Genomic DNA, 14691 nt, shown 5'->3' on the forward strand with positions numbered 1-14691 from the left:
GGCTGGAGCATGACAAGGTGTTCGATCTCACGACCCTGAGATCATGACCTGAGCCAAAATCAAGAGTTGGATGCTTAACCAACTGAGCCACCCAGGCGCCCCTTGAAGATTTTATTTTTAAGTAATATCTCCACCTAACATGGGGCTCAAACTCACCACCCCAAGATCAAGATTCGCATACTCCACCAACTGAGTCAGCCAGGTACCCCAGTTTTTTTGCTTTTTGAAGATGTCCTTTGAAACACAAAAATTTTTAATTTTGATGAAGCCCAACTTATTTTTTCTTTGTTTGTTTATGCTTTTGGTGTCATATCTAAGAAACCTTTCCCAAATGCAAGGTCATAAAGATTTATGCCTCTATTTTCTTCTTGGTGTTTTATACTCTTAACTCTTACATTTAGGTATTTGGTCCATTTTGAATTAATTTTTGTGTATGATATGAGTTAGAGGTCCAGATTTATTCTTTCACATGTAGATATCCAGTTGTCCCATTAATGTTTGTTGAAAAGACTGTTCTTTCCGCAATTGGTTTTCTCGGCATCATTGTCAAAAATTGATTTACCATAAATATAAGGGTTTATTTCTGGACTTTCAATTCCATTCAATTGATCTGTATGTCTATCTTTATGTCAATACCATACTGTGTTGCTTATTGTAGACTTGTCATAAATTTTGAAATCAGAAAGTGTGAGTCCTCCAACTTTGTTCTTCTTTTCCAAGACTGTTTTGGCTCTTCCGAGTCCCTTGAATTTCCATATGAATTTTAGGATCAGGTTGTCAATTTCTGCAAAGAATCCACCTGGGATTTTGATAGGGATTACACTGAATCTGTAAATCAATTTGGGAAGTATTGCCATCTTAATAATATTAATCTTCCAACCCATTAATAGAGGGTGTCTTTCCACTTATTTCACTCTTTAATTTCTTTCAACGATGCTCTTTGTAGTTTTCAGAGTATACGTTTTATACTTCTTTTGTTAAATTTATTCCTAAGTATTTTATTATTTTTGATGCTATTTCACTTTCAGACTCTTCATTGCTAATGCATAAAAACTGATTTTTGTCTATTGGTGTTGTATCCTGCAACCTTGCTGAACTCATGTTTTAACAGCTTTTCAGTGGATTCCTAAGGTGTCTATATACAAGATGGTGTCATCTGTGAATAGAAATAGTTTTACTTCTTCCTTTCCAATCTAGATGCCTTTTATTTAATTTTCTTGCCTGATTGCCCTGGCTAGACCTCCAGTACAATGTTTAATAGAAGTGGTGAGAGGGGACATCCTTGTCTTGTTCCTGAAGGGGAAAGTATTCCGTCTTTCACTGGTAAGTGTGATTAAGGGTTTTTGTAGATTTTTCTGTAGGTTTTTTGTAGATTCCCTTTATCAGACTGGGGAAGTTCCCTTCAGCCCTAGTTTGTGTAGTGTTTTTATCATAAAAGGGTATTGGATTTTATCAAATGCTTTTTCTGCATCTATTGAGATGATCCTATGGTTTTAGGTTTTTATCATACTGATAAGGAGCATTATATTAATTGACTTTTGAATGTTAAGCTGATCAAGCATTCCAGAGATAAATCCCACTTAGCCATGGTGTATAATCCTTTTATGTTTGTCAATTCAGTTTGCTCACATTTTGTTGATGATTTTTGTGTCCATATGCATATCGGTCTATGTGTTTTCTCTTCTTTGATGTCTTCAACTTGTTTTGGTATCGGGGTGACACTGGCCTCATAGAATGAGCTGGGAAGAATTCCCTCCTACTCTATTTTTTTGGAAGAGAGTCTGTGAAGAACTGGTATTAATCCTTCTTTAATGTTGGTAGAATTCACCTGTGAAGACATATGGGCTGGGCTTTTATGTATAGTTTGTTTTGTTTTGTAATTTAATCTCTTATTATAGGTCTATTCAGATTTTATATATTTTTCTTGAGTCAGTTTCCATGCTTTGTATGTTTCTAGGGATTTGTCTATTTCATATAAATTATATAATTTATTGACATATAATTGTTCATAATATTCTCTTATAATCCCTCCCCCCTTCCTTTTTTTCCTGTAAGGTCAGTAGTAATGCCTCTCTTTCATTCCTGATTTTAATAATTTGAGTCTTCCCTCTTTTTTCTTATTCAGTCTAGCTAAAGGCTTATCAACTTTGTTCATCTTTTCAAATAAGTAAACTTTGATTTCAAGATTTTGGTTTTATTGATTTTCTCTACTGTTTTCCTATCCCCTATTTCATTGATTTTCACTCTAATCTTCATCATTTCCTTCCTTCTTGCTTTAGGTTTAGTTTGCTCTTCCTTTACCAGTGTCTTAAGGTGGAAGATTGATTCGTGATTTGAAGTCTTTCTCCTTTTGTAACATAGGCATTAACAACTATAGATTTCCCTGAGTACTGCTTTAGCTGCATCCCACAAGTTGTGGTATGTTGTTCATTTTCATTCCTTTCAAAGTACTTTCTAATTTCATTTGTGATTTCTTCTTTGACCCAGGAATATTTAAGATTGTGTTAGCTTACACATATTTGTGAATTTCCCCAATTTTTCCTATTATTGATTCTTAATTTCATTTTATTAAAGTTGAAGAATATGCTTTGCATGATTTCAATCTTTTTAAACTTATTGAGATTTGTTTCATGGCCTAACATATCCTGAAGAATGCTCCAAGTGCACTTAAGGAGAATATATATTCTGCGGTTGGTGGATGGAGTCTTCTACTCTGTTTGTTGGGTCTAGTTAGTTTACCGTTGTCCACATCTTCTATTTCCTTGTTGATCTTTTGCCTAGTAGTTCTCCCCATTATTGAAAGTGGGATACTGAAGTCTCCTACTATTTTATTGAATTGTCTATTTCTCCCTGTGATTCTATTAGTTTTACTGCATGTATTTTGGGGCTCTATTGTTAGTTGTGTATGTGTTTATAATTGTTATATCTTCCTGATGGATTAACCCTTTTCTCATTATAAAATGCCCTTTTTATCTCTAATAACACTTTTTCTTTTAAAATCTCTTTTGTCTGATATTAGTATCGTTTCTTCTTCTTTCTTATTGCTATTTTCATTATATTTTCCTTTTACTTGCAGCCTTGGGCTTTGAGTGATCCTAAGTGGATGCTGGCCACAGGTGACTGGACCAGGGGCTGCCTAATAGAGAATCTGAGTCTGAAAATAGTTAGCCAAACTAATGAGATTCCCACTGCTTAGGGAGGTGACGAGAGAGAAAAGAAGGATGACATGAGAGAGAGTATGTAGGCCATAAGAGACAGTAACCAGACCCCAGCCCAAACTCAGACTCTGAGTAATTTCCAGTTCCAGCCCACTTATATCCTAACAATACTCCCACACCCTTTCCTTTCCCTAAAATTTTCAGAGTTAGCCCCATTTCTTGCAAATGGAATACCAAACTATCTTAACAAACATTGAATTTTATTCCAGGAGTAGAGTTGCAAGCAACAGAATCTCAGAAGAAGTATGGAACCTTCTGGAATAATACAGTGGAGAAAGAGGAAGAGATGATCTCGACATCCCTGAAGGGGAAGTTAGAAGTCCATTGATTGATAAAACAGTTAATGAAGTCTTGATTCAGATTCTACAGCCATTGAAAGTAAAGCTTTGGCAGACTTTATTGCCATTTCTTTAGAGCACGTTAAATCACCTGAAGTACTTTAAAAAGCATGGGTGCCTGGATTGCATCCCCAGAGATTCTGATTTAATTGTTTCAGGGCAGGGCTAGGGCATCAGGATTTTTCAGATCTCCCCAGTTGACCCTAAAGTACATCAACGTTTGAGAATTACTGCTTGAGAGACATTCTAAAGGAATAAGGAGTATAAAGACTGTAGGGTTAAATGGACATTTTTTTACAGCATTAAGTGATTTGCATCAAGAAAGAACAAATACTAGTCCCAGGGCATCTGAGTAGATAATAGTATTTAAGGCCAGTCTGTGGCCCTGCAACAAGAAATACCTTTTATTATTAGCCAGCAGTTGAAAAACATTGAAAATTAGATCCCTAAAGTGAATACTGATTATATTCTACTTCTTGAGTGGTAGGTTTGCCAATGTTCATTTATTTTTACGCACAACAGTTAATATGCTTAATATGTATTCTTTGTATGTCTTCAAATATGTTACCACAAAAATTTTCTGCCAAATATTTTATAATAAAAAAGGATACTATAAATTGCCAAATTACAGCATTTGTTAAGTTCACAACTGCGCTGGTTTTCTATGGTTAAAATTAAGGTCTTGATTATCAAAGACTGAAATCTTGGCAGCTGGAGTAGCAATATCTTGAGGGAATGGAGCTCCCCCGTCTCCTGGACCCCTCCAAATAATTTCTCCTGCATTCACGATTACCAAGCAAATGTGATGAGTCACCTCATAATGAGGAACATCTGGTCATAGGAGTTTGGAAATATCATGAAACCAAGGATGGTGTGCAAAATCTGAGCAAGGAAAAGAGGAATTATAAGCAAAATGAATTCCAGGAATTTTCTAAGGAATTATTGCAGGAGTGACTATGTAGACTTGAATCCCGTGGGTTCATAATCAAGGAAGATGGAATAAATAAAGGAGGGTAGACTGTTACTTTATTTCCTTCCTCCTTTATTTCTCTCTGTCTCTGTCTCTGTCTCTGTCTCTGTTCCCTCCTCCCACCCCCATTTTCCTTCTCTTCCTGAATACATTTTGGCTGATTATACTTTGTCAGGCTGACACGGAAGAGCCTGATGGCTCTTGGCATATCATAGATGAATAAATACCAAGAATGAAGGGTAAGGGAATGACAGCATGTCGCCACTGACCTGCTACGGCTGCCTCCCCCACCCACACCTCATCTTCCTTGAGAAATTCACCGCTGCTGAAAGACTCATTAGCAAAACCTCTTTTGGGGGATGGGGATGGGGAATGCAGAGCAAGGGGAAGTTCACGGGAATAGTTGCCCCAGCCAGGAACAAGGAAGAAAGGCTGTTAATCAAAATGAAATTACTGGTAACATTGGGAAAGGAGGAAACCAGGTGGTTAGACCCAAGGGGAGAGAGGTCTTAAAAGTAAAATTGGGTGGATCATCCAGTCTCTGTACTTCGCTACGGCCAAGCTGACGTTCTGCCTATGGCCACTCACGTTGTTGAAATACTGAAATGTTTTCTTATCAGCTGCTGAATTGCTACCTAGAGTCCCCTGACACCTCACCCCTGTCAACCTGCCTCGGGGCCACCAGACCTCCCTCTCATTTGGCAACTAAAGGGTTAACACCCAGCACAGCTGTTGGCCTCCTGGAATCTGACTTGGTGCTAAAGTCAGTATCTATTCTAACTAACTAGAGGCCATGTGGTAACCAGCTGCTAAATATTTTGAATATCACCCCTAGCTGTGGCCACAAAAAAGCAAAAGCCAAGTAGGTGTGGTAATTTCGGCGCAAGAAATGGCCTAACACACTGAGTTGAGGTTTTGGCTTCTGCTTGAAGTGTTGGCAGGAACAGAACAGATGGGCAGGCCTGGGTTCTGCTTGATTTGTACAGCAAAATAATTCTTTAGCTTAATGAACAAAGATGTAACTCAAGCCAGCATACTACACAGTCAGAGGCCCTCCGGCCATAACCAACCCTTGAATGAGTTATAGACCCACAGCTCCTTGAAGAGGAGGACAGAAGCCTTGCAGGAAGGCTGCTTTGAAAATCATCCAGTTTTCCAGATTGGTTGGTAGCGAAGATTGACAGGACTTCAAAAATAATGGAGGGTTACTTCAAGCTTAATTAGCTATGTTGATATATGATAAAATATATTCTTTCTGTTTCTGTTTACCCACACCATCTGGCAGCTGGCAGGTGTGGCAGCATATCCTCACAGGGACCTAGTCCACTTGCCCTAGGGTGACGAAGTATTGGGTTTGCTCATGATGGTCTGAAAGTTCTAAATCCCAGGAAACCACTGGGAAACAGGGAGGGCTGACCACACTAATTTACTCCTCCATGAATGTCACCGGAAGCAGCTACACTGTGATACCACGCTGATTGGCCTTGAGCATTAGGAAGTAGCAAGTCACTCTGATGTCCTGCTGAGACATGAAGGTAATGGCGGTGTGAGGTAAAACTTGAAGAAATATGAGGACCTGCCACATGAGTGAAGTTCTTAGGAAACCACTGGAATAAAGTATAATGGAATATCTCCTTCAAAATGAAGGGGAAGAAGAAGAAATGAAGGGCAAGTTGCTACATTTTATACCCTTTCAACCAATAAGGAATTTTGGAAGCAGCACATACCTCTATTCTAACAGGGTTTTTTTTCTACTCCAAGAAACAGGTTCATTTGATGAAGCTCAGGGAACTAGATGAGAGAGACCAACTATCCTGGATCTGAGGCTATAGTGGGGTCAGACTTTGTGAAGACTGAAACTCAAGGAAGCTCTAGATCCAGGAAAACTCTAGGAATAAGAATTTGTGGATTTTTCTTTTTTTAATTTAAAGTTTCTTAAGTTTTTAAAGATTTTATTTATTTATTTCAGAGAGATAGCAAGAGAGAGCATGGGGGGGGGGTGTAGGGGCAGAGGGAGAAGGAGAAGCAGGACCCGAAGATCATGACCCAAGCCAAAGGCAGACACTCAACTAGACTCAACCAACTGAGCCACCCAGGCGCCCTTATGGATTTTCTTCTATCCCAGATTATTTATGTGGCTCACCCGCTGTCTTTCACCCCTGTTAGTGTTTGTCTCCTTCCATCTGATTCCACATTTCTCACCTGAAAATCCCAAGAAAGAGAATCTAATTGCCTTTCCTTTTTTAAATTTGTTTTATTTTCAATACAGTTTGACATGTACATGATTTAAAGAGTTAAATACTTCTAAAGCCTTGTTAGAAAAAGCAAATAGAAGACCCCTTTCAATCCTTCTCTATTTGCAGCTCCTCTGAAGCAAGGACCTTTTCAGTTCAGTGTTGGTATTTGTTTTTGTTTTTGTTTTTTTAAGATTTTATTTATTTATTTGAGAGAGAGAGAGAGAGAGTGCACGAGAGAGAGCACAACCGGTGGAGGGGGAGAAGCAGGCTGCCCATGGAGCAGGGAGCCCGATACAGGGCTTGATCCCAAAACCCTGGGATCATGACCTCAGCCAAAGGCAGCTGCTTAACCGACTGAGCCACCCAGGCACCCCTGATTATTTTGGTATTTGGTATTTACCTTCGTGTTTCCAAATAATTAAGTTATATTTTGAATTCCTGATATTTTTCAGTTTTAGCCATTATCTATTGACTTAGCACCGTCCACAGTGGGATCTAGCTTTCTTTCATTTCCTAGTCACACACATACACTTCTCATGCAACCATCCTCCAAATAAGTTTGTTATGTAGTTAGAAAGATATTTAGAGTTATATTTTATAACGATATAAATGCCATTCCCAATTGAGCCATAGGTTATAATGTTATTGTGTTTTCATTTGTTTTCCTTGGTGTTAATAATTGCCTTGTCTTTTTGTTTGCATAGTTTTCTAGGTATTTATTCCTAATTGAAACAATGCATATAAATGTCTTCTATTTTCAAACATATGGAGTAGACTGTCAGAGAAGTAGAGGTATGTTGCTGTGCTTGCCCCATGAAGGGAAATCATTAGGTCTTCTATCAGTTTCATCTTCTTCAGGAAAACACTCCTAGAACCTTCTGACCTCTCCACTCTGAACTGGCTGCTGTCTAGGCTTCCACTTAGCTGCTGTCTCAGGATTCCCTTTATCTTTCTGATGTTGGATACCTTCATTCACGGATCCCAGGTCTTCCTCCTTCTTGCTTAAACCCTTCACTTTGGTAGTATACCCTCCCAGTAGCTTCTGAGAAAGAGTGCACAGAAAACGTTCAAGACTGTGTAGCAGGGATTGCTACTTATTCCACCCATGTCTGTCTTCTATTTTTCGATAGTAATAGAGGTTTTAGCTGGGCACAAGACCATCCAAAATATATATTTCAACATTTTCCAGCTTCCCTCCTAGCTAGGTGGCCCTGTGACCAAATTCTGATCAATGGGATGTAAGCAGAAGTGTTATTTGGCAGCTTCTGAGAAACTTCCTGAAGATATAGCTGACAAATGCCCCTTGTTCCTTCTTCATCATCCCTTTCTCCTTCTGGAGGATGCTACCATCCTGGACCACGAGGCTGAGAGCCACACCCTGGGCAAGGCCGAGTGAGGACTGGAATGAAACTAGGTTGCATGGAACAAAGCCACTCTAGTGACCTGGATTTTTATGTGAAACAGGAAGAAAAAAAAATTGTAACTATTGTTTAGGTTTTCTGTCACTTGAATCTAAAACTTACTTAATGAGACTATCTTTCTTCTAGAGTAATCATAATTGTAGGTTGGCTGTGTTTGAAATTGCAGGTTGGAAGTCATTTTCCTACAGAATTTTAATGCATTGCTCTTTTGCCTTCTAACTTCCAGAATTTCTATTATAAATTATAATTTGGATCATTTGTACTTTTAGAAACTTACATAATTGTTTTTTTTAATCTCCTCTATTCTAAAGTTCACAAGGATGGGGGCGCCTGGGTGGCTCAGTCGGTTAAGCATCTGCTTTTGGCTCACATCACGATCTCAGAGTCCTGGGATCAAGCCCCACATTGAACTCCTTCCTCAGTGGAGAGCCTGCTTCTCCCTCTCCCTCTGCTGCTCCCCATGGTTGTGCTCTCTCTCTCTCTCTGTGAAATAAGTAAATAAAATCTTTACAAAAATAAAGTTCACAAGGATGTGCCTTGGTGAGGTTCTTAGTTTTTCTCAATTGCACCAGGACTCTGATAGGTTCTCTCTCTCTCTCTCTCTCTATATATATATATTTTTTTTTTTTTTTGAGAGAGAGAGTGCATGTGTGTGTGCACACGCAGGAGGGTGAGGGGAGGGGCAGAGGGAGAGGGAGAGAGAGAGTCTTAAGCAGGCTCCACACCCAGCACAGAGCTGTCAGGGGACCAGATCTCAAGAACCTGAGATCATGAACTGAGCTGAAATCAAGAGTCAGACGCTTAATCAACTGATCCACTCAGGTGTCCCAGGTCCTTTATATCTAGAAACTCATGCCCTTCCATTCTGGTAAATTTTCTTAAATTTATTCAGTCATATTTTCCCTCCATTTTTTTCTCTTTTCTCTTTCTACAACTTCTATTATCCATATATTGGATCTCTTGGACTATTCCTTTAATTACCTCATATTTTCTTTCTATCTCATTTTGAACTACTTTTTGGGAGATTTCCTTTACTCTATCTCTCAACCATTCTTCTGAGGTTTTCATATTTCAATTTTCAAGATTTTTTCACCACACCATGGGTCATATTTTCCTGCTTCTTTGCATCTCTGATTTTTATTTATTTATTTATTTATTTTTGGATGCCAGACACTGTGAATTTTACATTTGGGTGCCGTATTTCTTTGTGTTCCTTTAAATATTTTTGACCTGTCTTTTAGGATGCAGCCAAGCTATTTGGAAATAGTTTGCGACTTTTTTTTTTAAGGTTTTATTTATTTATTTATTTATTTATTTATTTATTTATTTATTTATTTATTTATTTATTTATGGGGGATGGGGGAGAGAGAGAGAGAGAGAGCAAGCACAAGCAGGGGTAGGGAGAAGCAGACTCCCTGCTCAGCAGGGAGACTGATATGGGGCTCGATCCCAGGACCTGGAGATCATGACCTGAGCCAAAGGCAGCTGCTTAACCAACTGAGCCACTCAGGTGCCCCTGTGACTTTTTTTTCAAGTCTTACTTTTAAATTTTGTTAGTGAGGACCAAAGCAGCATTTAGTCTAGGGCTACTTTAGCTCTTCTACTACGGCAGTATCCTTCGGAGTACTTGGAATATCTTGTGTATTATGAGATTTCTCCATTCTGGCTGTTAGGAATGTGAACTATTCCCAGACTCGTGTGATCTCCAGAAATCATTGCACTTGTTCCTTCCTGATAGTTCATTTTCCGGCCTTGAGTAGTTTCTTCGTGTATATATATACACACACACATACACACTTAATACTCAGATAAGTGCTCAGCTTAAGACTTGAGATGAATGCTCTGAAGATTTAGGAAAACTCTTCCTCTGTCTCTGCACCTCTCCCTCCAATATTTTGTCCCATAAACTCAAGCTCTCTTGGCCTCAGCTCTCTCTTCTCAATTCCAGGTGGGCTTTATGTGGGTTCCCCTCTTTGTACTGTAGACTGGGAATTCTCTCCAGGCAGCAAGCTGGGGCAATGGTAGGACTGACCTCATTCTTTTCCATTTCCTCAGGGATCACTGTCCTGTGCCTGCCCATTGCCCAGTGTTGTTTTGTATATTTTGTCCATTTTTATTTTTTTTAAGATTTTATTTTTGAGTAATCTCTACACCCAACGTGGGACTCAAACTCACAACCTCAAGATCAAGAGTTTTGCGCTCCACCTACTGAGCCAGCCAGGTGCCCATATTTTGTCCATTTTTAGAATGATTAATATGGGATGGTGAATGAAGTCCCTGTTATTACATCATGGGCAAAAGCTGAAGTCTCCTTGCTTGTCTTTTCACATCAGACAACTTTAAAGGCTACAGCCCATGGTATGATTTACCCATCTTAGGATCATGGGCCTTCCTACCCTCCAAACAGTTGTGACTAGAGACTATTCTACTGCTACAGTGGGCTACCCACTCAGTGTGGGCTATGGGAATACTGGTTTGATTTCCTTGGAAGAATCTGTGGGCATGGAAGGGTCCATGGCCAACATGCATAGAACAACCCTACTGAGGAGGGTTAACCTACACAACGAGGGTTGACTCGTTGACTGGTTGCCCTGAAAATATGTCCATTTGAGTGAGGAAAAGAAGAAAAAGGAAGTTTTGAAACTAGCCCAGGCTGCAGAACAAGATGCCCTTGTGGCCTTGCTAACCCAGTGGTGCTGGAGGTGTCCACCAAACCATTAGCATGCCTAACAGAGTCACAGTGGGGGGCCCCTGGGGTTCTTTTGAAGCAAGACCACGTTTCAGCATATAACTTATTCTCCTTTCAGGAAACATCCCCTAGCCTGCTGCTTCTGAAGTCTGGTGTAATTATCTGGGATGAAATGTTACCATGAGACCTGAACTCCATCTCGCCTCAAAATTGGGCAACCCAGAATTGGGCTTTCTTTTATTATGTCACCTCCAGATTCTGAAGGCCTAAGTAAGTTACTTGAGCATGTTGTTTATGTCTTTATATCCTTCTCCCCTCCCCTGTCAAGTATGCTTTCACTTGCCCCATTGTTCCTCACCCTCAACGTTAGACCGTGGGAGGGAGCCCCTCTATGACTAATTAAGCAAGGGTAAAATGATGCTGGCCAATTTACAGATGATTCTGTGTGGTATGCTGGTACCACCCAGAAGGGGACTACCTCAGCGTTATTATGTTAAAAGCCCACAGAAAGTCCCATTTGGAAGATGGAAACATAAAGGCAGTATTTCCCCCTTTATCTTCTTGCAACAATCCAAGAGCAATGTGGAGAATAAGGAACAGAAATACAAATTCCAATTTCAGCAAAATACTGAACTAGCTAAAACCTCCACCCACGATTCCGATGCAAACACTGCCAAAAGCAGCGGAGTTCTCGCAAAGGTGCCTGTGGAACTAAGGGTGGCAAGTCACTGCCATTGCTGATCTCAAAGACGGCCAGAGATCCATTTCTCCAACGGTGAAGGGGCAAACCGTGGACGCACAAAAGCCCCTTCAGACTGAATCTCAGATGGCTGGGATGGGAGAAACAAGTAGGCGGAGGGACAGAAGCTTCCTGGACCTAGTTTAACTCTGTGAAGCAGAAGAGGTGGGGTAAATGACAATGGGACAGGCAAGCCACTGCATGGGGAAGCGTCTCTCTGGTAGCAAAAGAAGGACTTTGCACTATGAAAAACCTCACAAGTAAGAAGTTAGATGACCTTAATGGCATAATTAATATGGTAGATCTCATATTGTTAATCACCCCCAGTTTCAGGTACCCAGTGAGAAAATTCACAGAAGCTGGCCATATAAAAGTTTTCAAAGAAAGTCTCATAAGCTAGAAAGAAAAAGAACGAATATATGCTTCATTCTCTGATCACTATGTAATGTAATGTAATATTAAAACTATCACCTGAATATTTTTTATTGTTCTTTTTTATTATTTATTTATTTATTTTCAAAGATTTTATTTATTAATTTGACATAGAGAGACAGCCAGTGAGAGAGGGAACACAAGCGGGGGGAATGGGAGAGGAAGAAGCAGGCTCATAGCGGAGGAGCCTGATGTGGGGCTCGATCCCATAACGCCGGGATCATGCCCTGAGCCAAAGGCAGACGCTTAACCACTGTGCCACCCAGGCGCCCCCCTATTGTTCTTTTTTAAAAGAAACTCTTGAGGAGCACCTGGCTACTTGGTCAGTGGAGCACGTGACTCTTGATCTCGGGGTCGTGAGTTCGAGCCGAGCCTCACATTAGGTGTAGAGATTACATAAATAAATAAATATTTTTTTTAAAAAAGAGAAAAATAAAAGAAAATAAAAGAACCTCTTGAGCCAATGAAGAAATAAAAATAAAAATACAGAATATTTTATTTTTTTCTAAAGGTTTTATTAACTTACCTGACAAAGAGAGAGAGAGCACAAGCAGGGGGAGCAGCAGAGGAAGAGGGAGAAGCAGGCTCTCTGCTGAGCAGGGAGCCAGATGCAGGGCTTGATCCTAGGACCCCAAGATCATGACCTGAGCTGAAGGCTAATGCTTAACCGACTGAGCCACCCAGGTGCCCCCAGAATATTTTAAACATAACAATAACAACTACAACATACTGGAATCTATGAGATACAACTAAAACAGTACTCATGTGAAATGTTTTTGTCCTTAATAAAAAATTACAATAACTAAGCATACAGCTCAAGAAATTAGACAAAGAATAACAAAAATAAATCAAAGAGAGGCAGAAGAAATAAATTAATAGAAACAATGAGAAATTAAGTTAGAAAATAAAACACTGTCAAACTACCAGATTAAATGGGAAAAGATGGATGCTTTATTTTTTTAAGATTTTTTTTTTTTTAAGTCATCTCTACACCCAACATGGAGCTGGAACCTACAATCCGGAGATCAAGAGTCCTATGCTTTTCCAACTGAGCCAGCCAGGTGCCCCTGGATGCTCCTTTAACATGATAAAATACGGGGCACCTGGGTGGCTCAGTCTGTTAAGCGTCTGCCTTCAGCTCAAGTCATGATCCCAGAGTCCTGGGATCAAGCCAGGTCGGGCTCTTCTGCTCTTCCCTCCCCCTACCCCCCCGCCACCTGCTCATGCTCTCCCACTGCCTCTCTCTCTCTTTCAAATAAATAAATAAAATCTTTAAAATATATATATAAAACAAAATACATTTATGTTAGCCAAAAAGTCCACATCAAGACTTATGGGGAAATAAAGATACACTCCCATTAAAGTAAAGAATTTTAAGATATTAACTGGTGTATGTGTCACCACGGGCCTTGCCTCTCCGCTGCCTGCTGAACTATGTGTGCTCCCTCCTCACCCTGCAGCCAGGAGTAAGGATCCCTCACCTCACATATTCTGCTTATGAGCCACCTGCCAGCTCCCAGCCTTTCCCATGGTACATCAAAGGACCTAGGTAATATTTGGTAAGACCCTCTTATAAGGCTCTTATGCCTTGCCCTAGTTCATGCTAGTTAAAACTCCCATTAGCACATGAGAAGTACCACCAGAATCCAGGTAGGCGGGCACAGCCAGGGAAACTACAGCTTTCTTGCAGAGTTTCTCCTGATATTTCTCTCCTTAGAGGAGGAGAAAAGATATCCACTATTATCTAACTAGTTCTAGATGTTCAAACAACTTAATTAGACAGAAGAAAGTAACTGGGGATGAAAACAATCAAGAGAAGTTAAAACTATCATTATTTGAAGACAACATGATCTCTACCAAGAAAATCGAAGAAAAGCAACTGAAAAAAAAATAAAGTATTATAAATAGTAAGTTGATTCAGTAGGAAGCTGGATACAATCCTGAAGCCCTAACAGAGCACCAGGCTTCTTGGGGACCTGTCAGGAATCTCGTGGCAGGTCAACTCTACCAGGTCCCTTGTGTCGCGGAGGGTGTGGTGAATTATGCGCTCTGGAAGAAACACTTATTCTGTATTTGGGATTGCTTTCCCTGCAGGTTATGCCTCTACTTTACCCTTCTTGGAATTACTGACTTTGCACAACAACAGGGTGGTCCAGATAAAAATGTCTCCAACCAAGAAACTCACTTCCCAGGGAGAGAAATGAGATAGTTGGCAAGCCATGGGCCATTATCATATTTCCCAACCACCAGAAGCAGCTGGCCTTACAGAACAATGAAATGGTATTCTGAAAACAGATCTAGCAGTGTCCAGGAGACCACACCTGTGAGGCTGGGACACTTTCTTGTAGAAAGTGATATGTGATCTCAAACAGTGACCAAATGCAGTGTCAGCTCTCCCTCGGTCAATACAGAGGTCCGGAAACCAAGGGCTGGAGTGGGGGGTAGAGGGTGGCTGCTCTCACTATTACTTTTCTCTATAAAATATTTGCTCCCCATCCCCCAAGCCACTCATGCTCTGTAGACATAACTGTCCAAGGTGAGGCGTTGTCATTGAGGAACCCAATTAGGGTTCCACCTGGCCATTTGGGGCTCCTCCTCCCACTAGGGCAGCGGCAGGAAAGGGTGTTCCTGTGGAGCCTGCTACCCC

This window comes from Ursus americanus, chromosome 2, assembly GCF_024610735.1.
Source record: "Ursus americanus isolate L20-20 chromosome 2, mUrsAme1.1.p, whole genome shotgun sequence".
NCBI lineage: Eukaryota > Metazoa > Chordata > Mammalia > Carnivora > Ursidae > Ursus > Ursus americanus.